Source organism: Anser anser (assembly GCF_964211835.1).
Source record: "Anser anser genome assembly, contig: SUPER_W_unloc_7, whole genome shotgun sequence".
NCBI classification, from domain to species: domain Eukaryota; kingdom Metazoa; phylum Chordata; class Aves; order Anseriformes; family Anatidae; genus Anser; species Anser anser.
Genome location: NW_028154225.1, coordinates 157,530 through 183,584, shown reverse-complemented (window position 1 = coordinate 183,584; position 26,055 = coordinate 157,530). Strand labels below are relative to the sequence as shown.

Sequence of the window (26,055 nt, the reverse complement as noted above, 5' to 3'; positions counted from 1 at the left end):
AATCGTTGTCTCTCATGCACAAACAGCTGGAAGTCCTTTGATAAGTCCGGCAAGCCCAAGGCAGGCACCTTTATCAGGGCTTCCTTTAATTTCTTAAAGGCCTCTTGTTGTGGCTTTCCCCAAGTAAATGTACAGGCCTTTTGGGTTTCATAGAGGGGCTTTGCTATGAGTCCATAGTCCATTACCCACAGTCTGCACCACCCGGCCATACCTAGGAAAGCCCGTAGTTCATGCAAATTTCGCGGCTCGGGGATTTCACAAATAGCTTGTATTCGGTTAACTCCCAATTTTCTTTGTCCTTGAGAAATTTCACATCCCAAATAAATTACTGTTGTGCACGCGATTTGTGCCTTTTGTTTAGAAACCTTGTACCCATTTAGTCCCAATTGATTCAAAATATCAATAGTTACCTGAATACATTCTGACTCTCCTTCGGTAGCTATTAATATATCGTCCACATATTGTAACAGCAGGTATCGATCCTTTGGTACCTGAATCTGTCCTTGGTTAATCCAATCTTCTATTTCTTTAGCTAGTTGACCGCCGAAGAGGGTCGGGCTATTCTTGAATCCTTGAGGCAATCTTGTCCAGGTCAGTTGCATCTTTCATCTGTTCCATGGATTTTCCCATTCAAAAGCAAAGAGTTTTCTACTATCCTTGTCAATGGGTATGCAGAAGAAGGCATCTTTTAAATCAATTACCGTAAACCACTTATATTTCTCTTTTACAGATGTTAACAATGTATAAGGATTAGCCACCACTGGGTGAATATCTTTTGTTATTTCGTTTATTGCCCTAAGGTCCTGCACTAGCCTGTATTCCCCGTTAGGTTTCTTTACTGGGAAAATTGGGGTATTATATTCGGATTTGCATTCCTCCAGAATGTGGTAGCTAAGAAATTTATCTATAATCTTTACTATTCCTAGCCTAGCTTCTAGCTTCAATGGGTACTGTTTAATCCGTACCGGTCGTGCCCCTTCCTTAAGTTCAATTTTTACTGGCTGGGCTACTTTTGATTTTCCAGGCACATCCGTTTCCCAAACTGCAGGCATTACTGCATTTTCTACCTCTTTTGGGATATGAGGAACAGCCTTCTCTTTAATCATTAATATTTGTCCCACTTTTGATTCCGGGATTCTCATAATCAATTCTCCATCTTCAAACGTTATGGTAGCATTTAGTTTAGTTAACAAATCCCGTCCCAAAAGAGGAATAGGGCATTCTGGTACATATAAAAATTCATGCGTAATTTCTTTACCTCCAAACCGTAAATCAAGGGGTTGTAAGAACAGCCGTATTTCCTCCTTCCCGGTGGCACCTACAATAGTAGTTTTCCTTTCCCCTATCTTACCACTTAATCTATTGAGTACTGAATATGTGGCCCCTGTATCAATTAAAAATTTTACTTCCTTATTTCCTATTTGAATTTTTACTAAGGGCTCTTTACTTTCTGCTACCGGATCTCCTAGTCAGCTACTATATTCCCCCAGAACCATCGCCTTGGCTGCTTCTTGGTTTCGGAACGAATTTCCCCCACCAACGATTATCTGTCCACGGAGAGGGCACTCGTTTTTCCAATGACCCTCCCCCTTACAATGGGCACATTGGTTAAGACCCAGCCGGTTTCCCCCTGAGCTTGGGTAGCCTCTCCCTGTTCCTCTACCTCGACCATTAATATTTCCTCTTCCCCTGCCCCTTAATCTTGCATGTTCTCTCCCTTGAATTACTGCTAATAAGTTCTGTTGTTGCCTTTTTGTCGTTTCCTTTTCTCTGTTATTATACACTTTCCAGGCTATTTCCAACAGCCTATCCAAATTTCTCAAATCTGCACCTTCCAACTTTTGCAATTTCTTCCTAATATCCTCTTGGGCTTGTCCCAGGAAAATGAGTGCTAATTGAGCTTTAGCTTGCTCAGTCTCTACGTCTAAATCTGTATATTTCTTAGCAGTTTCTTTCAATCTCTTTAAAAAGGCGGAAGGTGATTCCGCTTTTTCTTGCCTGACATTATACAATTTTGACCAATTTATGGTCCGGGGCATGGCATTCTGTACCCCGACTTGTACCCAATCTTGATATCTCTTCAGCCTCCTTATTCCATCCCGTGTTATAATCCCATTGGGGATCCTCAGTGGGGAAGTTTTGATCTAGATTTCCAAGCACTAATCCATTTCGTATATCCTCTCGGGCCCTCTCTCTAGCTGCCCGCAATACCATGTCTTTTTCTGTCGAGTCCATCAAAGTGTCCAGGATCACCTGGAGATCATCCCAATCGGGATTTTGGGTTTTAATTATCATTTTCATTACCCTGGCTACTTTATCTGGGTTTTCCCTGTAGGTGCCGGCTGCTTGTTTCCATATCATTAAGTCCCCAGCTGAAAAAGGCACCTTAACATATACCGGTCCTTCTGTCCCCACTCCTTGCCTGAGGGGAGCGATTATTTTCCCTCTCTGTTCATTTATAGTTTCTCCTGCCCTTCGCTGTTGCCGAGTCCTATGTGACACAGGGGAGACTAAAGTCGGGGATTCTCCATCACTACTGCTATCTTCCTTTTCTCTTTTCCCTCCCTGTCCTGGCTCTTCCGGCGGAGCCGACGGCGCAACTTCCAAATCAATATTTCCATTATTCATTTCCCCATAATACTTATTATTCTCTATTGCCTGATGCTGTATACAGCGTCCCTCCTTAGTACATGCACAACAACGTTCCTCAGTTGAAACTTCAAGCACCATTATTCCACAAGCATGCTGCCATTCAGGCTTTCGGCGCAAATAAAAGAATAATTCCACATACGGCAGTTCATCATATTTTCCTTCCCGCTTGCAAAATAGCATTAATTGTAAAATTGTATTATATTGCAATGTTCCATTCTCAGGCCAAGTTTCTTGGTCCTCTAGTTTATACTGTGGCCACCAAATATTACAATAATCAATCAGCTTTCCTTTCCGCATTTCTTGACCAAAACCTCCCTCTTTCCAGTGTGCTAGCAAACACCCCAGTGGGGATGTTCGCGGGATAGGTACATCTTTTCCCAGAATTCCTTTAATCTTTTTCATTTTGAGCTTATGATACAAACCCAAAAGCTGCCGGAGCAGCAGCACACTCCCCCAGAAGCTGCCGGAGCAGCAGCACGCTCTCCCAGAAGCTGCCGGAGCAGCAGTGTGCTTACCACATACCAATAATACCAGGTGCTGACCCTTCAGCACAAACCAATACAATTACCAATACCAAACCACCAATGCCGAACCTGCAGAGCTTTCGCTCTGTCTAACGGACGGCGCCTAGGCTTACCCCGGGAGCTCCCTGCCCAACCGAGCGTGGCTTTCGCCGCGTCTGACCGGCAGGCTTTCCCAACCAAATCGGTACCGAATACCCAAAGTTGAAAGCACCTTTGCTTACCGCTCCAGTGGTACGTCGTGAGCAGCGGAGGTCGGTCGCGGTCGACTGCTCCCCGAGAATCCCTCGGGGCCGGCTGGAGCGAAACCGAGACACGATCCGCCTCAGCAGTGCCCACGCCGTCCCATCTGGGTCGCCAAAATGTTAGCGTAGCAACCACATAACCACCAAGTGATTATATGAAGGTGCTTTATTCAGCGCTGGAAGCCGGGGCAGGTGCCCAAATCTGGCTTCAAGTCCCGTTACTTCCCAGCCATTATTTATACATTCAACATTACGTAAGGCATACATATTCATTACAGGTGGTAACATCAGCCTCGCATTCCATTCTAATTAGCTCCCCTCCCCTTTGCACATGCGTGGCGCTCTCTGGTGGTCGTCCAGGTGGTCGTCCAGATGAAGTAAGGAGTCTTCCTTTCCGCTAAACTTTTCACCTTTCTCACTCGACGCATGCTCCCTCCGCTCCTTGGTTCTGCTTCAACTCATTTCAGCACTTCCAGGCCCTTATCCAAGGTCAGGTTGTACCTGTTCCCTCCCAGGGTTCCCCTTCAAAGATTCATTTGACTGTTCAGTATACTCCCTAAGTTTCCCAGTATGCATAGATTAATTGATAATATACTCCCTAAACTTCCCAGTATACATAAATTAATTGATAATGTAAGTACATCTGGCAATGCTTAATTATACTTTATGACCCATCACCTAAGAGACATTAATAAAACATCCATTCGATTCTCCCCAACACTAACACTCCTGTGGGAGGCCCTGAACGTGTGTGTCAAGAGGGGAGATGAGGAGGAAAAGCAGAGAGTGAAACTAATGGTATTGACAGTGTAGCAGGTAGTGAGGCAGAGGGTTGGAGAAAGAGGAAGAAAATCTTCTTCAGGGGGAGTCAGGGCCAGGATGGAGAAGAGAGGAAGAGAGATGAAGGAATGGCAGGCAAGGAAAGCTACCCGTGTTGCGGCCTGAATCTTAGCAGGGACAGGCTTTGATGGGATGTTTTAAGTGTGGGCAGGCTGGCCACTTCAGGTAGGAGTGGAAGAAGGAGGAGAGAAGGAAAATGGGATGAGGGAGAAAGGTATGGAATTAAGTTGGCTAATGACTGAGACTTTGGTGAAAGTACAGGCTGGAGAAAGATAAGAAGAAGTGTTAAAAAGGGTTATTGAAGGTGTTAAAGGTGTGGTATGTAATGTTTGACAGAGCTGTTTTTTTGAATGAGTCGGGAAAGTTGAATGAGCAGGGAAAGAGGATGTAGGCATTATCTAAGTAACAGTCTAAGAAGTTTTGGTATATTTGCTGTGGTGTTTGGTCAGTTTCCCAAGTATCAAGAAGGGGGGGGGCACGGGGGGGGCAGCCTGCTCCACCAGGGGCCTCTCCACAGGCCGCAGGGGGCTTCGGCTCCGGTGCCTGGAGCACCTCCACCCCCTCCTTCTGTGCTGACTTTGGTGTCTGCGGGGAGGTTTCTCACTCCTCGCTCTCCCAGCTGCTGTTGAGCAGCAGGTTTTTGTTTGTTCGTTTGCTTGTTTTCGTGGATGTGCTCTCACAGAGGCATGGACTGTGTTGCTCATGGCTTGGCTCTGGGCAGTGGTGGGCCCCTCTGGGGCCAGATGAAATTGTCCCTTATCTGCCACGGGGTAGTTTCTGGATTCTCCTCGTGGGGGCTGCCACTGCAGCCCCCTCCCGAACCTTGACATCAAACACAATACACTGGGGCAGCTAGGTCATTACTGGCCTATAAAGTATCAGGGATTAAATTAACTAATGAAACCCTAAAAAGTGATGGAGGTAGAAGGGGCTGGGATAACAGTGCCACCTTGGGGGGATACCAAGCTGAGACTAGGGGATAAAATGATCTCTGGGCAATTATTGTATGTACCCAAGGCAGGGACTAACTTGTTGGGAAGGGATTTGATGATGAAATTGGGCATTCAAATAGTAAATTGTTCGACTGGAATAACAGTGGTATTAATGGAGTGCTCTCAGGCCCTGAGAGCAAAGATATATTCACCTCTGACTGGAAAGACCCTGAAGTGGAGGCGGAAGCAACAATACATATGGACAGTTTTACCTCAGGGGTTTACAGGGCCACCAATTTATTTGGCAAAGTTCTAGAACAGATTTTGGAGCAATTCCAACCTCCCAAGGAGGAGTTACTGTTACAAATATGTGGATGATCGTTTTTTGTCAGGACAGGAGAAAACAGTTGTGAAGGAAGCTACTAACAAGCTATTCAACTTTCTGGGAAAGCAGGGCTTGGGAGTATTGAAAAATAAATTACAATACGTAGAAAGAGAAGTCAGGTATTTAAGGCATCTAATGTCTGAGGGAAAAAGGAGAATAAATCCAGAGAGGATTCAGGGAATTGTTGAAAACTAAGAAAGAACTAAAAAGTTTTAAGAGAAAGATTTTTTTAAGGAATCAGGAGCCATGAAGTCTGAGGGAAAATGGATACTCCCTGATGGGAGAGAAAAGCTGAATAAAGCACCAATGAGGCAAATATTAATCGTTTTACATCAAGAGAGTCATTGGGAGGTGCAAGCAATGTGTGATGTTGTGCTAAGAAAGTATGTCTGTGTAGGAATATACACTTTAGTGAAGCAAATATGCAGAGGATGTACCATATGTCAAAAGGCAAATAAAAAGGTCATCCGTAACTCACCTAGAGGGGGATGGGAGCCAGGGATTCAACCTTTCCAAAGTGTACAGGTAGACTTTACTGAGTTACCTAAAGTAGGGAGACTTAAGTACTTGTTTGTCCTAATTGACCACGTGACTGGATGGGTGTAAGCTTTCCCCTCTGTATCTGCCACTGCAAACACGGTGGCTAAGGTATCACTGGAGCAAATAGTCCCTAGATATGGGATAGCTGAAAACACTGATTCAGGTCAAGGAAGTCATTTCACTTCACAAGTACTGCAAGGGTTAATGCAGGCCTTAGAGATTGAATGGGATTTTCACACCCCCTGGCACCCCTCCTCTTCTGGGAAGGCAAAGCGAATGAACCAGACATTAAAGAAGCAATTACAGTATCACAGTATCACAGATTTCTAGGTTGGAAGAGACCTCAAGATCGAGTCCAACCTCCGACCTAACACTAAGTACTCCACTAAACCATATCGCTAAGCTCTACATCTAAACGTCTTTTAAAGACCTCCAGGGATGGTGACTCCACCACCTCCCTGGGCAGCCCGTTCCAACGCTTAATAACCCTTTCGGTAAAGAAGTACTTCCTAACATCCAACCTAAAACTCCCCTGTCGCAACTTTCGCCCATTCCCCCTTGTCCTGTCACCATGCACGTGGGAGAACAGACCAACCCCCACCTCTCTACAGCCTCCTTTAAGGTAACTGTAGAGAGCGATAAGGTCGCCCCTGAGCCTCCTCTAAATTAATTAAACTAAATTAGTTTAACTAATTAACACTAATTAACTAAATTAGTGTTAAAAACCCAACTTCCTTGGGTAAAATGTTTACTTTTAGCACTCCTACAGGTTCAAACAGCACCAAGAAACGATATAGGAATTTCACCATATGAGATGCTGTTCGGATTGCCCTATCTGGGCAGAAGGGATGAGATACCAAAGTTCGAAACAAGAGAGTTTTCTTAAGAACTGTATTCTGGGGTTGTCCTCTTCTTTGTTATCTCTCAGGACACATGGGTTGTTGGCTCAAACCCCACCTTTGGACTTCCCCATCCACCACCATCAACCAGGAAACTGGGTCCTGATTCGGACCTGGAAAGGATCAACTCCGGCCTGAATGGGAAGGACACTTCCAAGTACTACTAACCACTGAAACAGCCATAGGAACTGCGGAAAAAGGTTGGACTCACTATACTCAAGTGAAGGCATCCGTCGACCCTAGTACCTGGGAAGCTGTTCCTATAGAAGACTTGTTGGAAGCTGAAATCGAAGAGAAAAATCTCATAGTGGACTCTGAGCTGGATAAAAGCTTACAATTGTAAACTAACCTTTTATTTTCACAGGTAACTAATGAGTGTGACTTGTGATTGAGAGAAAGGACAGACCTATAGTGAATTGAAGTGCTCCCAAGGGGGGTTTGTTATAGTAGTAGTGTATATCTTATTCTTTGTATTGATAATTATTTAGAAACCTAAGGTTTAAAAATAATGACAGGGAAAAATCAATTATTATTTTTGTTTCTAGTGATTGTAGGCCTCAGAGAAAGCCTTGGTCAATTGGCAACTTGGAAAAGGCATGACCAGATAATAGTAAGACTAGATACCCCATAAAAATATGGGTGAATGTGACAGAGGGTTATGTACCACTGTCCTGGTTCCAGTTAGGACAGAGTTAATTTTCCTCCTAGTAGCTGGTAGGGTGCTATGTTTTGGATTAGGATGAGAAGAGCGCTGGTAACATGCTGATGTTTTAATTGTTGCAGAGCAGTGTTTACACCAGGCCAAGGACTTTTCAGCTTCTCGCTCTGTCCTGCCAGCGAGCAGGCTAGGGGTGCAGCAGGAGCTGGGAGGGGACAGACCCAGGACAGCTGACCCAAACTGGCCAAAGGGGTATTCCATACCATCTGACGTCATGCTAAACAATATATAGGGGTGGCTAGCCGGGGTGGGGGGCCGGCTGCTCGGGGATAGGCTGGGCATCGGTCAGCGGGTGGTGAGCAATTGCATTGTGCATCACTTGTTTCATACACATTATTATTATTAATACTATAATCATTATCACTATTACTATTGTTGTTATTATTATTTTCCTGTCTTAATAAACTGTCTTTATCTCAACTCACAGGCTTCACTTTCCCGTTTCTCTCCCCCATCCCAGAGAGGGAGGGGGGAGGGTGAGCGAACGGCTGTGTGGTGTTTAGCTGCCGGCTGGGTTAAACCTTTTGTCCTTTTGGAGCCCAACGTGGGGCTCGAAGGGTTGAGATATCGACAGATTTGACCTGAGTGTGTTAAACTAAAATTGGTATAACTATTGGACCTGCTTAATAGTTGCTAGTCACAATGTTAATTGCCTTAATCTCCAGTCTGCTGTGCCTGTTTTCCAAATTGAGTTTTATAGCACGTTACTTTCTGTATGTGCTCCCTGTTGCACTGTTTATCCTTTCCGGGCTCTGGTTTAAGATTGTTATGGTACTGTGCGGTGTAACAATGGCTTATGAAATGATGACATTTCTGGTCATGACTCTAACCTGGTATTTGTACTCAGCACTGTCGTCGACTCTATACTTTGGAAACCATATCTCGGAAACTATAAGCAATTACACCTATTGCCTTTTTTCGTCAGGGAGCCAATCTATGAAGGGGACAGGGGAAGACATGTTTCCCTACCTGTTCACTCTCCCTTTCTCCTTCACCACCCTCTTATCCCCCGAGCTAGTTACGGTGGTTCTCCGAGATGTTGAATATCCTTGGGATACTCAGACCAGCATGTTCTTGTTGTTATGTCTCCAGAATGCGCTTCAGGTTTTGTTTAAGGTTAAACAACTACTTAGGAATCTCATCCGGAGATCTGTCTTGAGGCGGGATAGTTGCGAGTGGCAGGGAGTGTGGGAGGATATGGGCAGGTTTCTAGAGCAGTGGTCACCTCCAGTGTTTTGGACATTCACCCCTGAACAACTGTAAAATCCTAAAAAGCTGGCAGAATGCTTGAAAAAAAGGTGTCATGACTCTGGCAGTTCCAAAGTGACACAAATCACTGTAGCGTGCTGGGTTCTGGCTTGTGCCTATCGAGCTGCAATTGATGCTACTAGCAACCTAGCGACAGATCCTGCAGCCCCTCCAGCTCCTGCAGCCGCTCCAGCTCCAGCTCCTGCAGCCGCTCCAGTTCCAGCTCCTGCAGCCGCTCCAGCTCCTGCAGCCGCTCCAGTTCCAGCTCCTACAGCCGTTCCAGTTCCAGCTCCTGCAGCCGTTCCAGTTTCAGCTCCTGCAGCCGTTCCAGTTTCAGCTCCTGCAGCCGCTCCAGTTTCAGCTCCTGCAGCCGTTCTAGTTCCAGCTCCTGCAGCCGCTCCAGCTCCTGCAGCCGCTCCAGTTCCAGCTCCTGCAGCCGTTCCAGTTCCAGCTCCTGCAGCCGCTCCAGTTTCAGCTCCTGCAGCCGTTCCAGTTTCAGCTCCTGCAGCCGTTCCAGTTTCAGCTCCTGCAGCCGTTCCAGTTCCAGCTCCTGCAGCCGCTCCAGTTTCAGCTCCTGCAGCCGTTCCAGTTCCAGCTCCTGCAGCCGCTCCAGCTCCTGCAGCCGCTCCAGTTCCAGCTCCTGCAGCCACTCTGTGATAAATTAGTAGGGGGTTTGTTCATTGTCTTCAAGGATGTAAAGAATCTGATAAGGTTTCGCAATTCACAACATTGTGATAAGGGGATTAAGCTAGTAGATAATGAGGAAGGGAGGTTGGGAAAACATCCTTGTTAAAACAAAGGATTCTGTGAAGCAACCCACCGCAAGACATCCTGTTTGCAGCTTCACGACCCCCCCCCTCCCTTGAACATGAGTACAACGCGTGAAAAACAGCGACCCCCAACAACGGACCGCGCAGCTTCAGAAGGCTCAACAAGTCCTGACAAGCCGGAACTTGGATGCTATAAAACAGTGACGCTGGAAAGGGAAGTCGCGTGCTGTGGCGGAGCGGAGACTCCCCAGCCGCCCAGCGCTGTTTTGCTTGCTGATCGCTTACTCAATAAACTAATTCTTTCTGGCTAAAAGAGTAATTTATAACAAATTTGGTGCCGTGACTCGGATAGAGGTAATTTGATCGGGAAACCTATCGAGGGGGGCGCCCCGCCGATTTCGGCGGCCTTCGCCGGGACTATTCCCGTTCGGGCCCTCTACCGACAAACCCTAAATTTCGGGCAGCAAGCAAATAAAGCCAGCAAAACCCCTAGGTAATCTTTGTGCACGAAGGCCGAACAAAGACCCACGGGGTGGGTAAGTATAGGCCGGTGATCCGTTTGGTTGGGGGTTGGTGATCCCGGAGTGCGTCTGTGTGAGACGTCCAATTGAGGACGAAGTGAGTGCGGACCCCTCAGTAGTGCGGTTCCCACATCCCGCGAGGGACTGGGCCACGACCAGGGGGAAGCGGCTGCGTGTGTGTGTGAAAGGCGCTCTGGAAGATGGGACAGAAGAAGAGTAAGCCTTCTGGTCCCATGGGTGGGGTAATGCCTAGTGCTAGGTTGCCCCCTATTCCCCCAGATAGCCCACTGGGGTTAATGATTAAGAATTGGAGTGATTCCCCTTCTAGGCGGGGAAAGGATAAAGTAAAAATGATTCATTATTGTGTTGAAGTTTGGGGAGGTAGGTAAATTATTGGCCCATATTTGGGTCGTTTGAAGACTGGGTTTGCCAAGCCTTAAACGTTTATGTAAATGCAAAGGAACCTTTTTGTTTAGAGGAGAGCGAATATGCGAGCCTTTGGATTGGCTCAGAGAATCGAGTTAATCTGTACCCTTTAAAAGAAAAAGGAGGGGCAAAATTACAAATTGTGGAGCCAAAATTACAATTTGTGGAGCAAGAGGTAAAGTACCTGGGTCACCAGTTAAGTAAGGGGACGAAGAAGTTAGACCCAGACAGAATCAGTGGAATATTGGCTTTAGCGTCCCCGCGAACTAAAAGGCAGGTATGGCAACTGTTAGGGTTGACCGGATACTGTAGACAGTGGATAGAAGATTACAGTGGAAAGGTTAAATTTCTCTATGAAAAACTGACTAGAGACGGGTTGCTGAAATGGACTCGGGAAGATGAGGAACGACTGAACAAGTTAAAGGAGGAACTAGTACGCCCCCCCCAGTGTTAAGCTTACCAGATTTAAGGAGGCCGTTTTGTTTTTTTTTTTTGTGAACAGCGCAGAAGGCACGGCATACGGAGTGCTGGCCCAAGAATGGGCAGGGAGTAAAAAAACCTGTGGCCTATTTGTCTAAATTATTGGATCCGGTTAGCCGGGGTTGGCCAAACTGTTTGCAGGTAGTGGTAGCTGCTGCCTTGTTAGTGGAAGAAGCACAGAAGATCACTTTTGGGGGGGAAATCAAAGTAATATCTCTACACAATATACGCGGGGTACTGCAACAGAAGGCAGAGAAATGGATCACTGACGCCAGATTATTAAAATATGAAGGAATTTTGATTTCCTCTCCAAAATTAACATTAGAAACAACCTCCCTACAGAACCCTGCTCAATTTCTTTATGGGGAACCAAATGAGTCCTTAGGACATGATTGCCTCCGAAATATAGAAGAGCAAACGAAATTGAGACCTGATCTAGAGGAGGTGGAATTACCCATCGGTGAACAGATATATGTGGATGGTTCCTCGAGAGTAGTCGAGGGAAAGCGAAAATCAGGATACATGTTAGTAAACGGGAAAACATTTGAGATAGTGGAATCTGGACCTTTGAGCCCTAGCTGGTCTGACCAAGCTTGCGAGCTATATGCCATATTGCGGACCCTAAAATTGTTGAAAAATAAAAGCGGTACAATATATACAGATTCAAAATATGCTTATGGGGTAGTACATACATTTGGCAAAATATGGGAAGAAAGGGGGCTCATCAATTCACAAGGAAAGGGTTTAATACATCAGGAATTGATTACCCAGGTTTTACAAGCTATCGGAGAGCCCAAAGAAATTGCCGTAGTACATATAAAAGGGCATCAAAAAGGCCTCACCCCTCAGGTTAGGGGTAATAATCTAGCAGATCAGGAGGCAAAAAGGGCAGCATTAATGAGTATAAGAATTATAAGAACGAGGGAAGATTGCCCAGACTGTGGGAAATACTTAATACTTATACTTAATACTTAATATATAATAATTAATATAATAATTAATAATATAATAATATATAAATAATATATAATAATGCTTAATATAATACTTAATACTTAATACTGTGGGAAAGACTCAAAGGAATTTCCATGTTATGATTGCTGGAGTGAATGGGGAGTGGATGGGATTGAATGCAATTGTTCTGAGGAAGAAAGCCCGCCTTATAAACTGCTACAAGTGCGGGCCGGCTAACTCCCTGTGGTCGAATGGACCCATTCCCCTCCCCTTACTCTGTTTCACTATTACAGAAGAAGACAAGATGACACAAATGGGGGTTCGAAAAAACGATAAAGGGAAATGGGTACTGCCTGATGGACGGGAAGTGTTACCAAAATCAGTAGCTATGAGGGTGCTACGGAGATTTCATGAACAGACGCACTGGGGAACCCAGGCATTGGTGAATCAATTTGCCACAAATTATATGTGTATAGGGATTTATAATATAGCAAAGAGGATCGTAAATGATTGTATAACTTGTCGGAGGGTAAATGCTCAACACATGAGAAAAAGGGTCCCGGGAGGACGAGAATTGGCACATCGACCTTTTGCAAAGATTCAATTAGATTTTACTGAACTTCCAAAAACGGGGCGATATAGATACTTGTTAGTTGTTGTAGACCACCTCACAAACTTTGTTGAAGCATTCCCTACGGCAAGGGCCGCAGCTCAAACCGTGGTAAAGATATTATTAGAAAGCATCATACCCAGATACGGGGTAATAGAAGCAATTGACTCTGATCGAGGCCCACACTTTGTGCCAAAGGTATCCCGAGACACGATGAAGGCTCTGGGAATTAAATGGGAATATCACACTCCCTGGCATCCTCAAAGCTCTGGAAAGGTAGAACGAATGAATGGTGAAATTAAAAAGCAACTAACAAAGCTTATGATAGAGACAAAAACCTCCTGGGTGAAATGTTTACCGCTTGCACTATTGAATATCCGGACACAGCCTCGAGCCGATGTCGGAATCTCACCTTTTGAAAGGCTGTATGGTATGCCTATGATTTAGAGATGCCATCTGATCACCCCCAGGTACAGGATATCCAATTAAAACCTTATTTAATACAGCTTATGAACCGACGGAGGGAGTTGCAAGCGAAAGGCTTGGTGGCTAGATATAGCAATCCATAGGATACAACCTGGAGACAGGGTTCTAATTAAGACATGGAAAGAAACGTCTTTAACACCACAGTGGGAAGGCCCCTATGTTGTTTTACTTATCACAGAGACAGCTATCCGGACGGCTGAGAAGGGGTGAACGCATGCCAGTCGCGTGAAAGGACCGATCCAGAAAAGCGAATGGAAAGCGGTCGCAGGCCCTGATGACTTAAAGCTCACGTTGAAACGAACTCAATAAGTATGGTCTAACTGTCTATGTATCATAAAAAAAAGGAGGAGAGGGGACCCTGTTTGATCAGAAAAAGGTCACGGTTACCCGAGAAACTCCCCTGAAGAACACTGCTGCTGCCGAGAAGAACCTGCACCTTGTAGTTTGCCGCAACCGAACTGACAAGCGAGGCAGAGAGTGAAACGGTGGGGAATTACGTGGCCAGGTAAAGAACTCTGGAAAATGGGCCCTAGCCATTTTTTTTTTTTTTTGCGATACATAGTAATGGGTACGATTGTTTACACTGTTCCTGGGTCTGCGCACCCTCACAAACCTTTTAAATGGAGCCTGACTAGATGGGAAGATCACCATGTTGTTCAGCAGATAACTACTGCTGGGGGACTGATAGGGGAGGCATCATCTATATAAAGAAGGAAGAGACTAAGAGTCCCCAACGGGTGGGACCAAATCAGAAACTGTTGGAGAGTGTTTTGAGGATTCAGCCTACACAAGCTTTTAGAATGGTAACTCCTAATAGCCCTAAACCACTGGAGGTTGCTAATAAATCAGTAAACCCGGAGTACGGGATTAGAAATGAAGGGGTGACCGGGAATAACACATGGAGAATCATGAATGCTAGTTATCAGTTGTTGAATCAAACAAATCCAGACGTGCCTAGACCTTGCTGGTTATGTCTTGATATAAGGCCCCCATATTACAACGCCATTGGGGATCTGGGAGAGACCACCCGTTCAAATGAAACCGATCCCCCACAATGCAATTGGGGAAGGGATGTAGGAATAACGTTAACGGAAGTAACTGGGAATGGCAGGTGCGTAGGCACGGTCCCTGGTGAGAAGTTCCATCTATGCAATATTACAGAAAATGTTACACAATTAGACAAAGAAAAATGGTTAATACCAGCAGATAACACCAGATGGGTATGTTCGTCTCTGGGGGTAACTCCATGCTTATCTTTGAAATTGTTCAACTCGTCTCATAATTTCTGTGTACAGGTAGTAATTATCCCAAGGATTCTTTACCATTCTGAGGAATATATGTACACCCAACATACTGTGGCAGAATACCACTTAAAGAGGAGGGAGCCTATTACGGCTGTCACTTTAGTCACTCTGATGGTTCTAGGGGCTGCAGGAGCTGGAACTGGAATTGCCTCTCTGGTAAAACAAAGTCAAGAATTTACCTCTCTACGCATTGCTGTAGATGATTATTTGGCCCGCATCAAACAATCTATATCAGCTTCAGAGAAATCTGTTAGATCGTTATCTGAAGTGGTGCTTCAAAATCGCAGGGGATTGGATTTGATTTTCCTGCAACAAGGAGGGCTATGTGCAGCCCTTCGAGAGGAATGCTGTGTATATGCGGATCATACTGGGGTAGTAAGAGACACCATGCCAAAACTGCGGGAAGGGTTAGAAAAACGAAAGAGAATGAAGCCTGCCAAAATTGGTACGAATCCTGGTTTAATTACTCGCCTTGGCTCACTACCTTACTATCAACCATAGCAGGACCTTTACTGTTGTTTATATTAGCACTGACTTTTGGACCATGTATATTCAATCGAGTAATCGTGATTGTAAAAAACCGGTTGGAGGCTGCTCATCTTATGCTTGTGCGCACGAGATATGAATCCCTGGAGCAAGAGGAAGATGGTGCAGAGACTTTAGTGTTAAGCAAGCAAGTACTCCAGAAGTTCAATGAACAAAATATGTTGGAAAAAGAAAAAGGAGGGATTGTGATAAATTAGTAGGGGGTTTGTTCATTGTCTTCAAGGATGTAAAGAATCTGATAAGGTTTCGCAATTCACAACATTGTGATAAGGGGATTAAGCTAGTAGATAATGAGGAAGGGAGGTTGGGAAAACATCCTTGTTAAAACAAAGGATTCTGTGAAGCAACCCACCGCAAGACATCCTGTTTGCAGCTTCACGACCCCCCCCCTCCCTTGAACATGAGTACAACGCGTGAAAAACAGCGACCCCCAACAACGGACCACGCAGCTTCAGAAGGCTCAACAAGTCCTGACAAGCCGGAACTTGGATGCTATAAAACAGTGACGCTGGAAAGGGAAGTCGCGTGCTGTGGCGGAGCGGAGACTCCCCAGCCGCCCAGCGCTGTTTCGCTTGCTGATCGCTTACTCAATAAACTAATTCTTTCTGGCTAAAAGAGTAATTTATAACAACTCCAGCCCCTGCAGCAGCTCCAGCTCCTGCAGCCGCTCCCACTCCTGTGGCTGGGTCAGAGAAACGAGCTGTAGCAGTGCAAGTTGCCCCCGCAGAGGGTATTCCAACCCCTGTGGCAGACCCTGTGGCTGGGTCAGAGAAACGAGCTGTAGCAGTGCAAGTTGCCCCTGTAGACAAGGTGAAAAAATGGTATAGAGACTCAGGTCGTTTAGAACGCAGACAGTCTTCTGCTGGGTCTAGGTATAGAGAAGACGAGACTGGGCCATCAAATGTGCAGGAGGATGAAGATGAGGATGGGGATGTCGAAAAATCTACAGTAAATACCCGGACTCTATACCAGCGTGAGCTACGAGATGTGCGAAAAGATTTTGGTCGCTGTATAGGTGAGCAGCTTGTCACCTGGCTGCTCCGGTGCTGGGACACCGGAGCCAATTGTGTGGAATTAGAGGGCAGGGAAGCCAGGCGGCTGGGATCCCTTGCTAGGGACGCATGCATTGACAAAGCAATTGGAGATGGAGCACGATCTCACAGCCTCTGGAGGCGTCTCCTGTCAGCTGTGCAGGAAAGGTATCCCTTCAAGGAAGAACTTGTATGTCTACCAGGCAAGTTGTTGTGGTTTAACCCGGCTGGCAGGTAAACACCACACAGCCGTTCGCTCACCCTCCCCCCTCCCTCTCTGGGATGGGGGAGAGAAACGGGAAAGTGAAGCCTGTGAGTTGAGATAAAGACAGTTTATTAAGACAGGAAAATAATAATAACAATAATAATAATAATAGTGATAATGGTAATAGTATTAACAATAATAATGTGTAAGAAAACAAGTGATGCACAATGCAATTGCTCACCACCCGCTGACCGATGCCCAGCCTATTCCCGAGCAGCCGGCCCCCCCACCCCGGCCAGCCACCCCTATATATTGTTTAGCATGACGTCAGATGGTATGGAATACCCCTTTGGCCAGTTTGGGTCAGCTGTCCTGGGTCTGTCCCCTCCCAGCTCCTGCTGCACCCCCAGCCTGCTCGCTGGCAGGACAGAGCGAGAAGCCGAAAAGTCCTTGGCCTGGTGTAAACACTGCTCTGCAACAATTAAAACATCAGCATGTTATCAGCGCTCTTCTCATCCTAATCCAAAACATAGCACCCTACCAGCTACTATGAGCTACTTAACTCTGTCCTAACTGAAACCAGGACAGATATCCACCCCTTATTCCATACCATTTATGTCATGCTCAGGTTACACTCTGTCCAATACATTCTAATTAATCACCATTTTCATCTATGATATATAGCAATCATGGTAGTGATGACATACAGTATTATATAATAATTAACATACTACAATTCAACTCATGGGCTTTTCTCACCCAGTATCAAATCCCCTTGAGGTACACACCGGACCTCCCCATTCTTTTGCATTACCCACCAAGTGCATCCAGGTCCCTGAGCAAAAGCAATTCCACGAATGGGTTTGCCTTTTCCTGAGGCAGGAGTAGCCCAGACTGTCTTACCCAGCATGTTTCTTACGTGCACTACAGGAACTTTATCCCCTTCTACAGTGCGTAACAGGTTTGATTGGGCAGGTCCAGCTCGGTTGGCAGATCCCCTGGTATTGACTAACCAGGTGGCATTTGCCAAATGTGTATCCCAATTTTTGAATGTCCCAGCACCCATTGCTTTCAGTGTAGTCTTTAACAGTCCATTGTATCGTTCAACTTTTCCAGAGGCTGGTGCATGATAGGGGATGTGATACACCCACTCAATACCATGTTCTTTGGCCCAAGTGTCTATAAGGTTGTTTCGGAAATGAGTCCCGTTGTCTGACTCAATTCTCTCTGGGGTGCCATGTCGCCATAAGACTTGCTTTTCAAGGCCCAGGATAGTGTTCCGGGCGGTGGCATGGGGCACAGGATATGTTTCCAGCTATCCGGTGGTTGCTTCCACCATTGTAAGTACGTGGCGCTTGCCGTTGCGGGTTTGAGGGAGTGTGATGTAATCAATCTGCCAGGCCTCTCCATATTTATATTTCAGCCATCGTCCTCCATACCAAAGAGGTTTTGACCGTTTGGCTTGCTTGATTGCAGCACATGTTTCACAGTCATGAATAACCTGTGCTATAGTGTCCATGGTCAGGTCCACCCCTCGATCACGAGCCCATCTGTAGGTTGCATCTCTACCTTGATGGCCTGAGGTGTCATGGGCCCATCGGGCTATAAATAATTCACCTTTATGTTGCCAGTCCAGGTCCACCTGAGCCACTTCAATCTTAGCAGCCTGATCCACCTGCTGGTTGTTTTGGTGTTCTTCAGTAGCCCGATTCTTGGGCACATGAGCATCTACATGGCGTACCTTTACAACCAGGTTCTCTACCCGGGCAGCAATATCTTGCCACAGTGCAGCAGCCCAGATGGGCTTGCCCCTGCGCTGCCAGTTGTTCTGCTTCCATTGCTGTAACCACCCCCACAGGGCATTTGCTACCATCCATGAATCAGTATAGAGATAGAGAACTGGCCACTTTTCTCATTCAGCAATATCTAAAGCCAGCTGAATGGCTTTCACTTCTGCAAACTGACTCGATTCACCTTCTCCCTCAGCAGCTTCTGCAACTCGTCGTGTAGGACTCCATACAGCAGCTTTCCATCTCCGATGCTTTCCCACAATACGACAGGACCCGTCAGTGAACAAGGCATATTTCTTCTCATTTTCCGGTAGCTTGTTGTACAGGGGGGCTTCTTCAGCACGAACCACCTCCTCCTCTGATGATATCCCAAAGTATTTGCCTTCTGGCCAGTCCATAATCACCTCCAAGATTCCTGGGCGACTGGGGTTTCCTATTCGAGCCCGCTGAGTAATCAGTGCAACCCACTTGCTCCATGTAGCATCAGTTGCATGATGCGTAGAGGGGACCCTTCCTTTGAACATCCAGCCTAGTACCGGCAGTCGGGGTGCCAGGAGGAGCTGCGCTTCAGTACTGACCACTTCCGAAGCAGATCGAACTCCTTCATATGCTGCCAGTATCTCCTTTTCAGTTGGAGTATAGCGGGCTTCAGATCCTCTGTATCCCCGACTCCAAAACCCCAGGGGTCGACCTCGAGTTTCCCCAGGTTCTTTCTGCCAGAGGCTCCAGGTGGGACCATTCTCTCCGGCTGCGGTGTAGAGCACATTCTTTACATCTGGTCCTGTTCGGACTGGCCCGAGGGCTACTGCATGAACTATTTCCTGCTTAATTTGTTCAAAGGCTTGTCGTTGCTCAGGGCCCCATTCAAAAGCATTCTTCTTACGGGTTACTTGGTAGAGCGGGTTTACAATCAGACTGTAATTTGGAATATGCATTCTCCAAAACCCCACGACACCTAGGAAAGTTTGTGTTTCTTTTTTGCTAGTTGGTGGAGACATAGCTGTTATCTTGTTGATCACATCCATTGGGATTTGACGACGTCCATCTTGCCATTTAATTCCTAAAAACTGGATCTCTCGTGCAGGTCCTTTAACTTTATTCTGTTTTATGGCAAAACCGGCCTTCAGAAGGATTTGGACTATTTTCTTCCCTTTCTCGAAAACTTCTTCTGCAGTGTTACCCCACACAATGATGTCATCGATGTACTGCAGGTGTTCAGGAGCTTCCCCCTGCTCCAGCGCAGACTGGATCAGTCCATGGCAAATGGTAGGGCTGTGTTTCCACCCCTGGGGCAGCCGATTCCAAGTATATTGGACTCCCCTCCAAGTGAAAGCAAACTGTGGCCTGCACTGTGCTGCTAGAGGGATGGAGAAAAATGCATTAGCGATATCAATTGTGGCATACCACTTGGCTGCCTTTGATTCCAGTTCATACTGGAGTTCTAGCATGTCCGGCACTGCAGCACTCAGCGGTGGCGTGACTTCGTTCAGGCCACGATAGTCCACTGTTAGTCTCCACTCACCATTAGACTTTCGCACTGGCCATATGGGACTATTAAAAGGTGAATGAGTCTTGCTGATCACTCCTTGGCTCTCCAGTTGACGAATTAGCTTATGGATGGGAATCAGGGAGTCTCGGTTGGTGCGATATTGCCGCCGGTGCACAGTTGTGGTAGCGATCGGCACTTGCTGTTCTTCAACCCTCAGCAACCCCACAACAGAAGGGTCCTCTGAGAGACCAGGCAAGGTAGACAACTGTTTAATGTCCTCTGTCTCCAAGGCAGCTATGCCAAAAGCCCAGCGGAACCCTTTTGGGTCCTTGAAATATCCTCTTCTAAGATAGTCTATGCCAAGGATGCACGGAGCATCTGGGCCAGTCACAATACGGTGCTTTTGCCACTCATTACCAGTTAGACTCACTTCAGCCTCCAATACAGTTAACTGCTGGGATCCCCCCGTCACACCATAAATACAGATGGGCTCTGGCCCTTTATAGCTTGATGGCATTAGAGTACATTGTGCACCGGTGTCTACCAAAGCCTTATACTTCTGTGCGTCTGACGTGCCAGGCCATCGAATCCACACAGTCCAATAAACTCGATTGTCCCTTTCCTCCCCCTGGCTGGAGGCAGGGCCCCTCTAGTCCTGGTCAGAATCTTCATTTCTGTGTTTAAAGGACTGCCTGCTGGAAGTTGGAGCAGCAAACCTTTCAGAGAACTCCTTTTTCCCAATTGTTTTCCTTTGCAATTCACGTACCCGTGCCTCTAGGGTCGCAGTAGATTTTCCATCCCATTTTCTCATGTCCTCTCCATGGTCACGTAGGTAAAACCACAGGGTGGCGCGGTGTGTGTGCCCACCATATTGTCTTCCTTGCATAGATGAACGTTTACCCCTAATAGCTGAGACACTGGTTTGTACAGGTGGGGAGGAAATTAATCTCTCTTCAAGTTGGTGGATCTTTTCAGAAAGTTTCTCCAAGGTATTCTCTTTTAGCTGGTGGACACTGGTTCGTTCAGGTGAAGGGGAAGATAATCTTTCTTCAAGTTGGTGGATCTTTTCAGAAAGTTTCTCTAAAGCATTCTCTTTTAGCTGGTGGACACTGGTTCGTTCAGGTGGAGGGGAAGATAAATTCTCTTTAAGTTGGTGGACCTCTTGAGAGAGTTTCTCCACAGCTGAGACACAGGCCTTTAGGGAAGAGGAGAGATTTCCTTCGTACTGCCGGAGTATTTTAGTCACTTCATTCACTGTGGGATTCTCCTCCGCTTTCCAGGCTAGTATTGCCAATGAGCTGGCATATGATGATGGGGCACTCTGTACAAACTTCCGCCACATGGGTAGTGTACACCGGACTGCATCTGGATCTGCGGATGTTTGTGCGTCATCTAGGTCCTTATAAATTACTTCCCGTACGGCCAATTCCCTCAGGTACTGAATTCCCTTCTCCATGGTGGTCCATTTGCTTGGTAAACATACAAGTTCTTCCTTGAAGGGATACCTTTCCTTCACAGCTGACAGGAGATGCCTCCAGAGGCTGCGAGATTGTGCTCCATCTCCAATTGCTTTGTCAATGCATGCGTCCCTAGCAAGGGATCCCAGCCGCCTGGCTTCCTTGCCCTCCAATTCCACATAATTGGCTCCCGTGTCCCAGCACCGGAGCAGCCAGGTGGCAAGCTGCTCGCCTATACAGCGACCAAAATCTTTTCGCACATCTCGTAGCTCACGCTGGTATAGAGTCCGGGTAATTACTGTTGATTTTTCGACATCCTCATCCTCATCTTCAGTCTCCTGCACCTTTGATGGCCGGTGTAGAGTCCGGGTAGTTACTGTTGATTTTCCGACATCCTCATCCTCATCTTCAGTCTCCTGCACCTTTGATGGCCCAGCCTCGTCTTCACTACGCCCAGACTTAGCAGAAGACTGTCTGCGTTTTAAACGACCTGAGCCTCTATACCATTTTTTCACCTTGTCTACAGGGGCAACTTGCACTGCTACAGCTCGTTTCTCTGACCCAGCCACAGGGTCTGCCACAGGGGTTGGAATACCCTCTTCGGGGTCAACTTGCACTGCTACAGCTCGTTTCTCTGACCCAGACACAGGGTCTGCCACAGGGGTTGGAATACCCTCTGCGGGGTCAACTTGCACTGCTACAGCTCGTTTCTCTGACCCAGCCACAGGAGTGGGAGCAGCTGCACGAGCTGGGGCAGCTGCAGGAGCTGGAGCGGCTGCAGGAGCTGGAGCTGGAGCGGCTGCAGGGGCTGGAGCTGGAGCGGCTGCAGGAGCTGGAGCTGGAGCGGCTGCAGGAGCCGGAATGGCTGCAGGAGCTGGAGCTGGAGCGGCTGCAGGGGCTGGAGCTGGAGCGGCTGCAGGAGCTGGAGCTGGAGCGGCTGCAGGAGCCGGAATGGCTGCAGGAGCTGGAGCTGGAGCGGCTGCAGGAGCTGGAGCGGCTGCAGGAGCTGGAGCTGGAGCGGCTGCAGGAGCTGGAACTGGAGCGGCTGCAGGAGCTGGAGCGGCTGCAGGAGCTGGAGCTGGAGCGGCTGCAGGAGCTGGAGCTGGAACGGCTGCAGGAGCTGGAGCTAGGTTGCTAGTAGCATCAATTGCAGCTCGATAGGCACAAGCCAGACCCCAGCACGCTACAGTGATTTGTGCCACTTTGGAACTGCCAGAGTCATGACACCTTTTTTTCAAGCATTCTGCCAGCTTTTTAGGATTTTGCAGTTGTTCAGGGGTGAATGTCCAAAACACTGGAGGTGACCACTGCTCTAGAAACCTGCCCATATCCTCCCACACTCCCTGCCACTTGCAACTATCCCGCCTCAAGACAGATCTCCGGATGAGATTCCTAAGTAGTTGTTTAACCCTCCTCAAAATCTGAAGCGCATTCAGGAGACATAACAACAAGAGCAGGCTGGTCTGACGATCCCAAGGATATTCAACATCTCGGAGAACCACCGTAACTAGCTCGGGGGATAAGAGGGTGGTGGTGAAGGAGAAAGGGAGAGTGAACAGGTAGGGAAACATGTCTTCCCCTGTCCCCTTCACAGATTGGCTCCCTAACGAAAACAGGCAATAGGTGTAATTGCTAATAGTTTCCGAGATATGGGTTCCAAAGTATAGAGTCGACGACAGTGCTGAGTACAAATACCAGGTTAAAGTCGTGACCAGATATTTCATCATTTCATAAGCCATTGCTACACCGCACAGTACCATAACAATCTTAAACCAGGGCCCGGAAAGGATAAACAGTGCAACAGGGAGCACATACAGAAAGTAACGCACCATAAAACTCAATTTGGAATACAGGTACAGCAGACTGGAGATTAAGGCAATCAACATCGTGACTAGCAACTATTAAGCAGGTCCAATACTTATACCAATTTTAGTTTAACACACTCTGGTCAGATTTGTCGATATCTCAACCCTTCGGGCCCCACGCTGGGCGCCAAAAGGACTGTTGTGGTTTAACCCGGCTGGCAGCTAAACACCACACAGCCGTTCGCTCACCCTCCCCCCTCCCTCTCTGGGATGGGGGAGAGAAACGGGAAAGTGAAGCCTGTGAGTTGAGATAAAGACAGTTTATTAAGACAGGAAAATAATAATAACAATAATAATAATAATAGTGATAATGGTAATAGTATTAACAATAATAATGTGTAAGAAAACAAGTGATGCACAATGCAATTGCTCACCACCCGCTGACCGATGCCCAGCCTATTCCCGAGCAGCCGGCCCCCCCACCCCGGCCAGCCACCCCTATATATTGTTTAGCATGACGTCAGATGGTATGGAATACCCCTTTGGCCAGTTTGGGTCAGCTGTCCTGGGTCTGTCCCCTCCCAGCTCCTGCTGCACCCCTAGCCTGCTCGCTGGCAGGACAGAGCGAGAAGCCGAAAAGTCCTTGGCCTGGTGTAAACACTGCTCTGCAACAATTAAAACATCAGCATGTTATCAGCGCTCTTCTCATCCTAATCCAAAACATAGCACCCTACCAGCTACTATGAGCTACTTAACTCTGTCCTACCTGGAACCAGGACACAAGTGGACCACCATGGAGAAGGGAATTCAGTACCTGAGGGAATTGGCCGTACGGGAAGTAATTTATAAGGACCTAGATGACGCACAAACATCCACAGATCCAGATGCAGTCCAGTGTACACCACCCATGTGGCGGAAGTTTGTACGGAGTGCACCATCATCATATGCCAGCTCATTGGCAATACTAACCTGGAAATAGGATGAGGAACCCACAGTGAATGAAGTGGCTAAACAACTCCGGCAGTACGAAGGAAATCTCTCCTCTTCCCTACAGGCCTGTGTCTCGGCTGTGGAGAAACTCTCTGAAGAGGTCCACCAACTTAAAGAGAGTTTATTTTCCTCCCCACCTGTACAAACCAGTGTCTCAGCTTTTAGGGGTAAACGTTCATCTATGCAAGGAAGACAATATGGTGGGCACACACACCGCGCCACCCTGTGGTTTTACCTACGTGACCATGGAGAGGACATGAGAAAATGGGATGGAAAATCTACTGCGACCCTAGAGGCACGGGTACGTGAATTGCAAAAGAAAACAATTGGGAAAAAGGGGTTCTCTGAAAAGTTTGCTGCTCCAACTTCCAGCAGGCAGTCCTTTAAATACAGAAATGAAGATTCTGACCAGGACTAGAGGGGCCCTGCCTCCAGCCAGGGGGAGGAAAGGGACAATCGAGTTTATTGGACTGTGTGGATTCGATGGCCTGGCACGTCAGACGCACAGAAGTATAAGGCTTTGGTAGACACCGGTGCACAATGTACTCTAATGCCATCAAGCTATAAAGGGCCAGAGCCCATCTGTATTTATGGTGTGACGGGGGGATCCCAGCAGTTAACTGTATTGGAGGCTGAAGTGAGTCTAACCGGTAATGAGTGGCAAAAGCACCGTATTGTGACTGGCCCAGATGCTCCGTGCATCCTTGGCATAGACTATCTTAGAAGAGGATATTTCAAGGACCCAAAAGGGTTCCGCTGGGCTTTTGGCATAGCTGCCTTGGAGACAGAGGACATTAAACAGTTGTCTACCTTGCCTGGTCTCTCAGAGGACCCTTCTGTTGTGGGGTTGCTGAGGGTTGAAGAACAGCAAGTGCCGATCGCTACCACAACTGTGCACCGGCGGCAATATCGCACCAACCGAGACTCCCTGATTCCCATCCATAAGCTAATTCGTCAACTGGAGAGCCAAGGAGTGATCAGCAAGACTCATTCACCTTTTAATAGTCCCATATGGCCAGTGCGAAAGTCTAATGGTGAGTGGAGACTAACAGTGGACTATCGTGGCCTGAACGAAGTCACGCCACCACTGAGTGCTGCAGTGCCGGACATGCTAGAACTCCAGTATGAACTGGAATCAAAGGCAGCCAAGTGGTATGCCACAATTGATATCGCTAATGCATTTTTCTCCATCCCTCTAGCAGCAGAGTACAGGCCACAGTTTGCTTTCACTTGGAGGGGAGTCCAATATACTTGGAATCGGCTGCCCCAGGGGTGGAAACACAGCCCTACCATTTGCCATGGACTGATCCAGTCTGCGCTGGAGCAGGGGGAAGCTCCTGAACACCTGCAGTACATCGATGACATCATTGTGTGGGGTGACACTGCAGAAGAAGTTTTCGAGAAAGGGAAGAAAATAGTCCAAATCCTTCTGAAGGCTGGTTTTGCCATAAAACAAAATAAAGTTAAAGGACCTGCACGAGAGATCCAGTTTTTAGGAATAAAATGGCAAGATGGACGTCGTCAAATCCCAATGGATGTGATCAACAAAATAACAGCTATGTCTCCACCAACTAGCAAAAAAGAAACACAAACTTTCCTAGGTGTCGTGGGGTTTTGGAGAATGCATATTCCAAATTACAGTCTGATTGTAAACCCGCTCTACCAAGTAACCCGTAAGAAGAATGCTTTTGAATGGGGCCCTGAGCAACGACAAGCCTTTGAACAAATTAAGCAGGAAATAGTTCATGCAGTAGCCCTCGGGCCAGTCCGAACAGGACCAGATGTAAAGAATGTGCTCTACACTGCAGCCGGGGAGAATGGCCCCACCTGAAGCCTCTGGCAGAAAGAACCTGGGGAAACTCGAGGTCGACCCCTGGGGTTTTGGAGTCGGGGATACAGAGGATCTGAGGCCCGCTATACTCCAACTGAAAAGGAGATACTGGCAGCATATGAAGGAGTTCGATCTGCTTCGGAAGTGGTCGGTACTGAAGCGCAGCTCCTCCTGGCACCCCGACTGCCGGTACTAGGCTGGATGTTCAAAGGAAGGGTCCCCTCTACACATCATTCAACTGATGCTACATGGAGCAAGTGGGTTGCACTGATTACTCAGCGGGCTCAAATAGGAAACCCCAGTCGCCCAGGAATCTTGGAAGTGATTATGGACTGGCCAGAAGGCAAATACTTTGGGATATCATCAGAGGAGGAGGTGGT

The 26,055-nt window shown here is 47.2% G+C and overlaps 2 protein-coding genes across 2 annotated transcripts in view; one reads left to right on the top strand and one right to left on the bottom strand.

Annotated features, from left to right (window-relative positions):
* The window catches only part of LOC310888949 (uncharacterized protein), a 389,701-nt gene that overhangs the window by 301,566 nt on the left and 62,080 nt on the right, over positions 1-26,055 (bottom strand). The window lies entirely within an intron of this gene.
* Positions 9,660-26,055, top strand: part of LOC310888947 (mothers against decapentaplegic homolog 2-like) — a 93,235-nt gene continuing 76,839 nt past the window's right edge. Inside the window, exon 1 of the mRNA XM_083852612.1 lies at positions 9,660-10,286. The gene's annotated coding sequence lies outside the window, so the exon portion shown is untranslated. The remainder of the gene's footprint in view (positions 10,287-26,055) is intronic.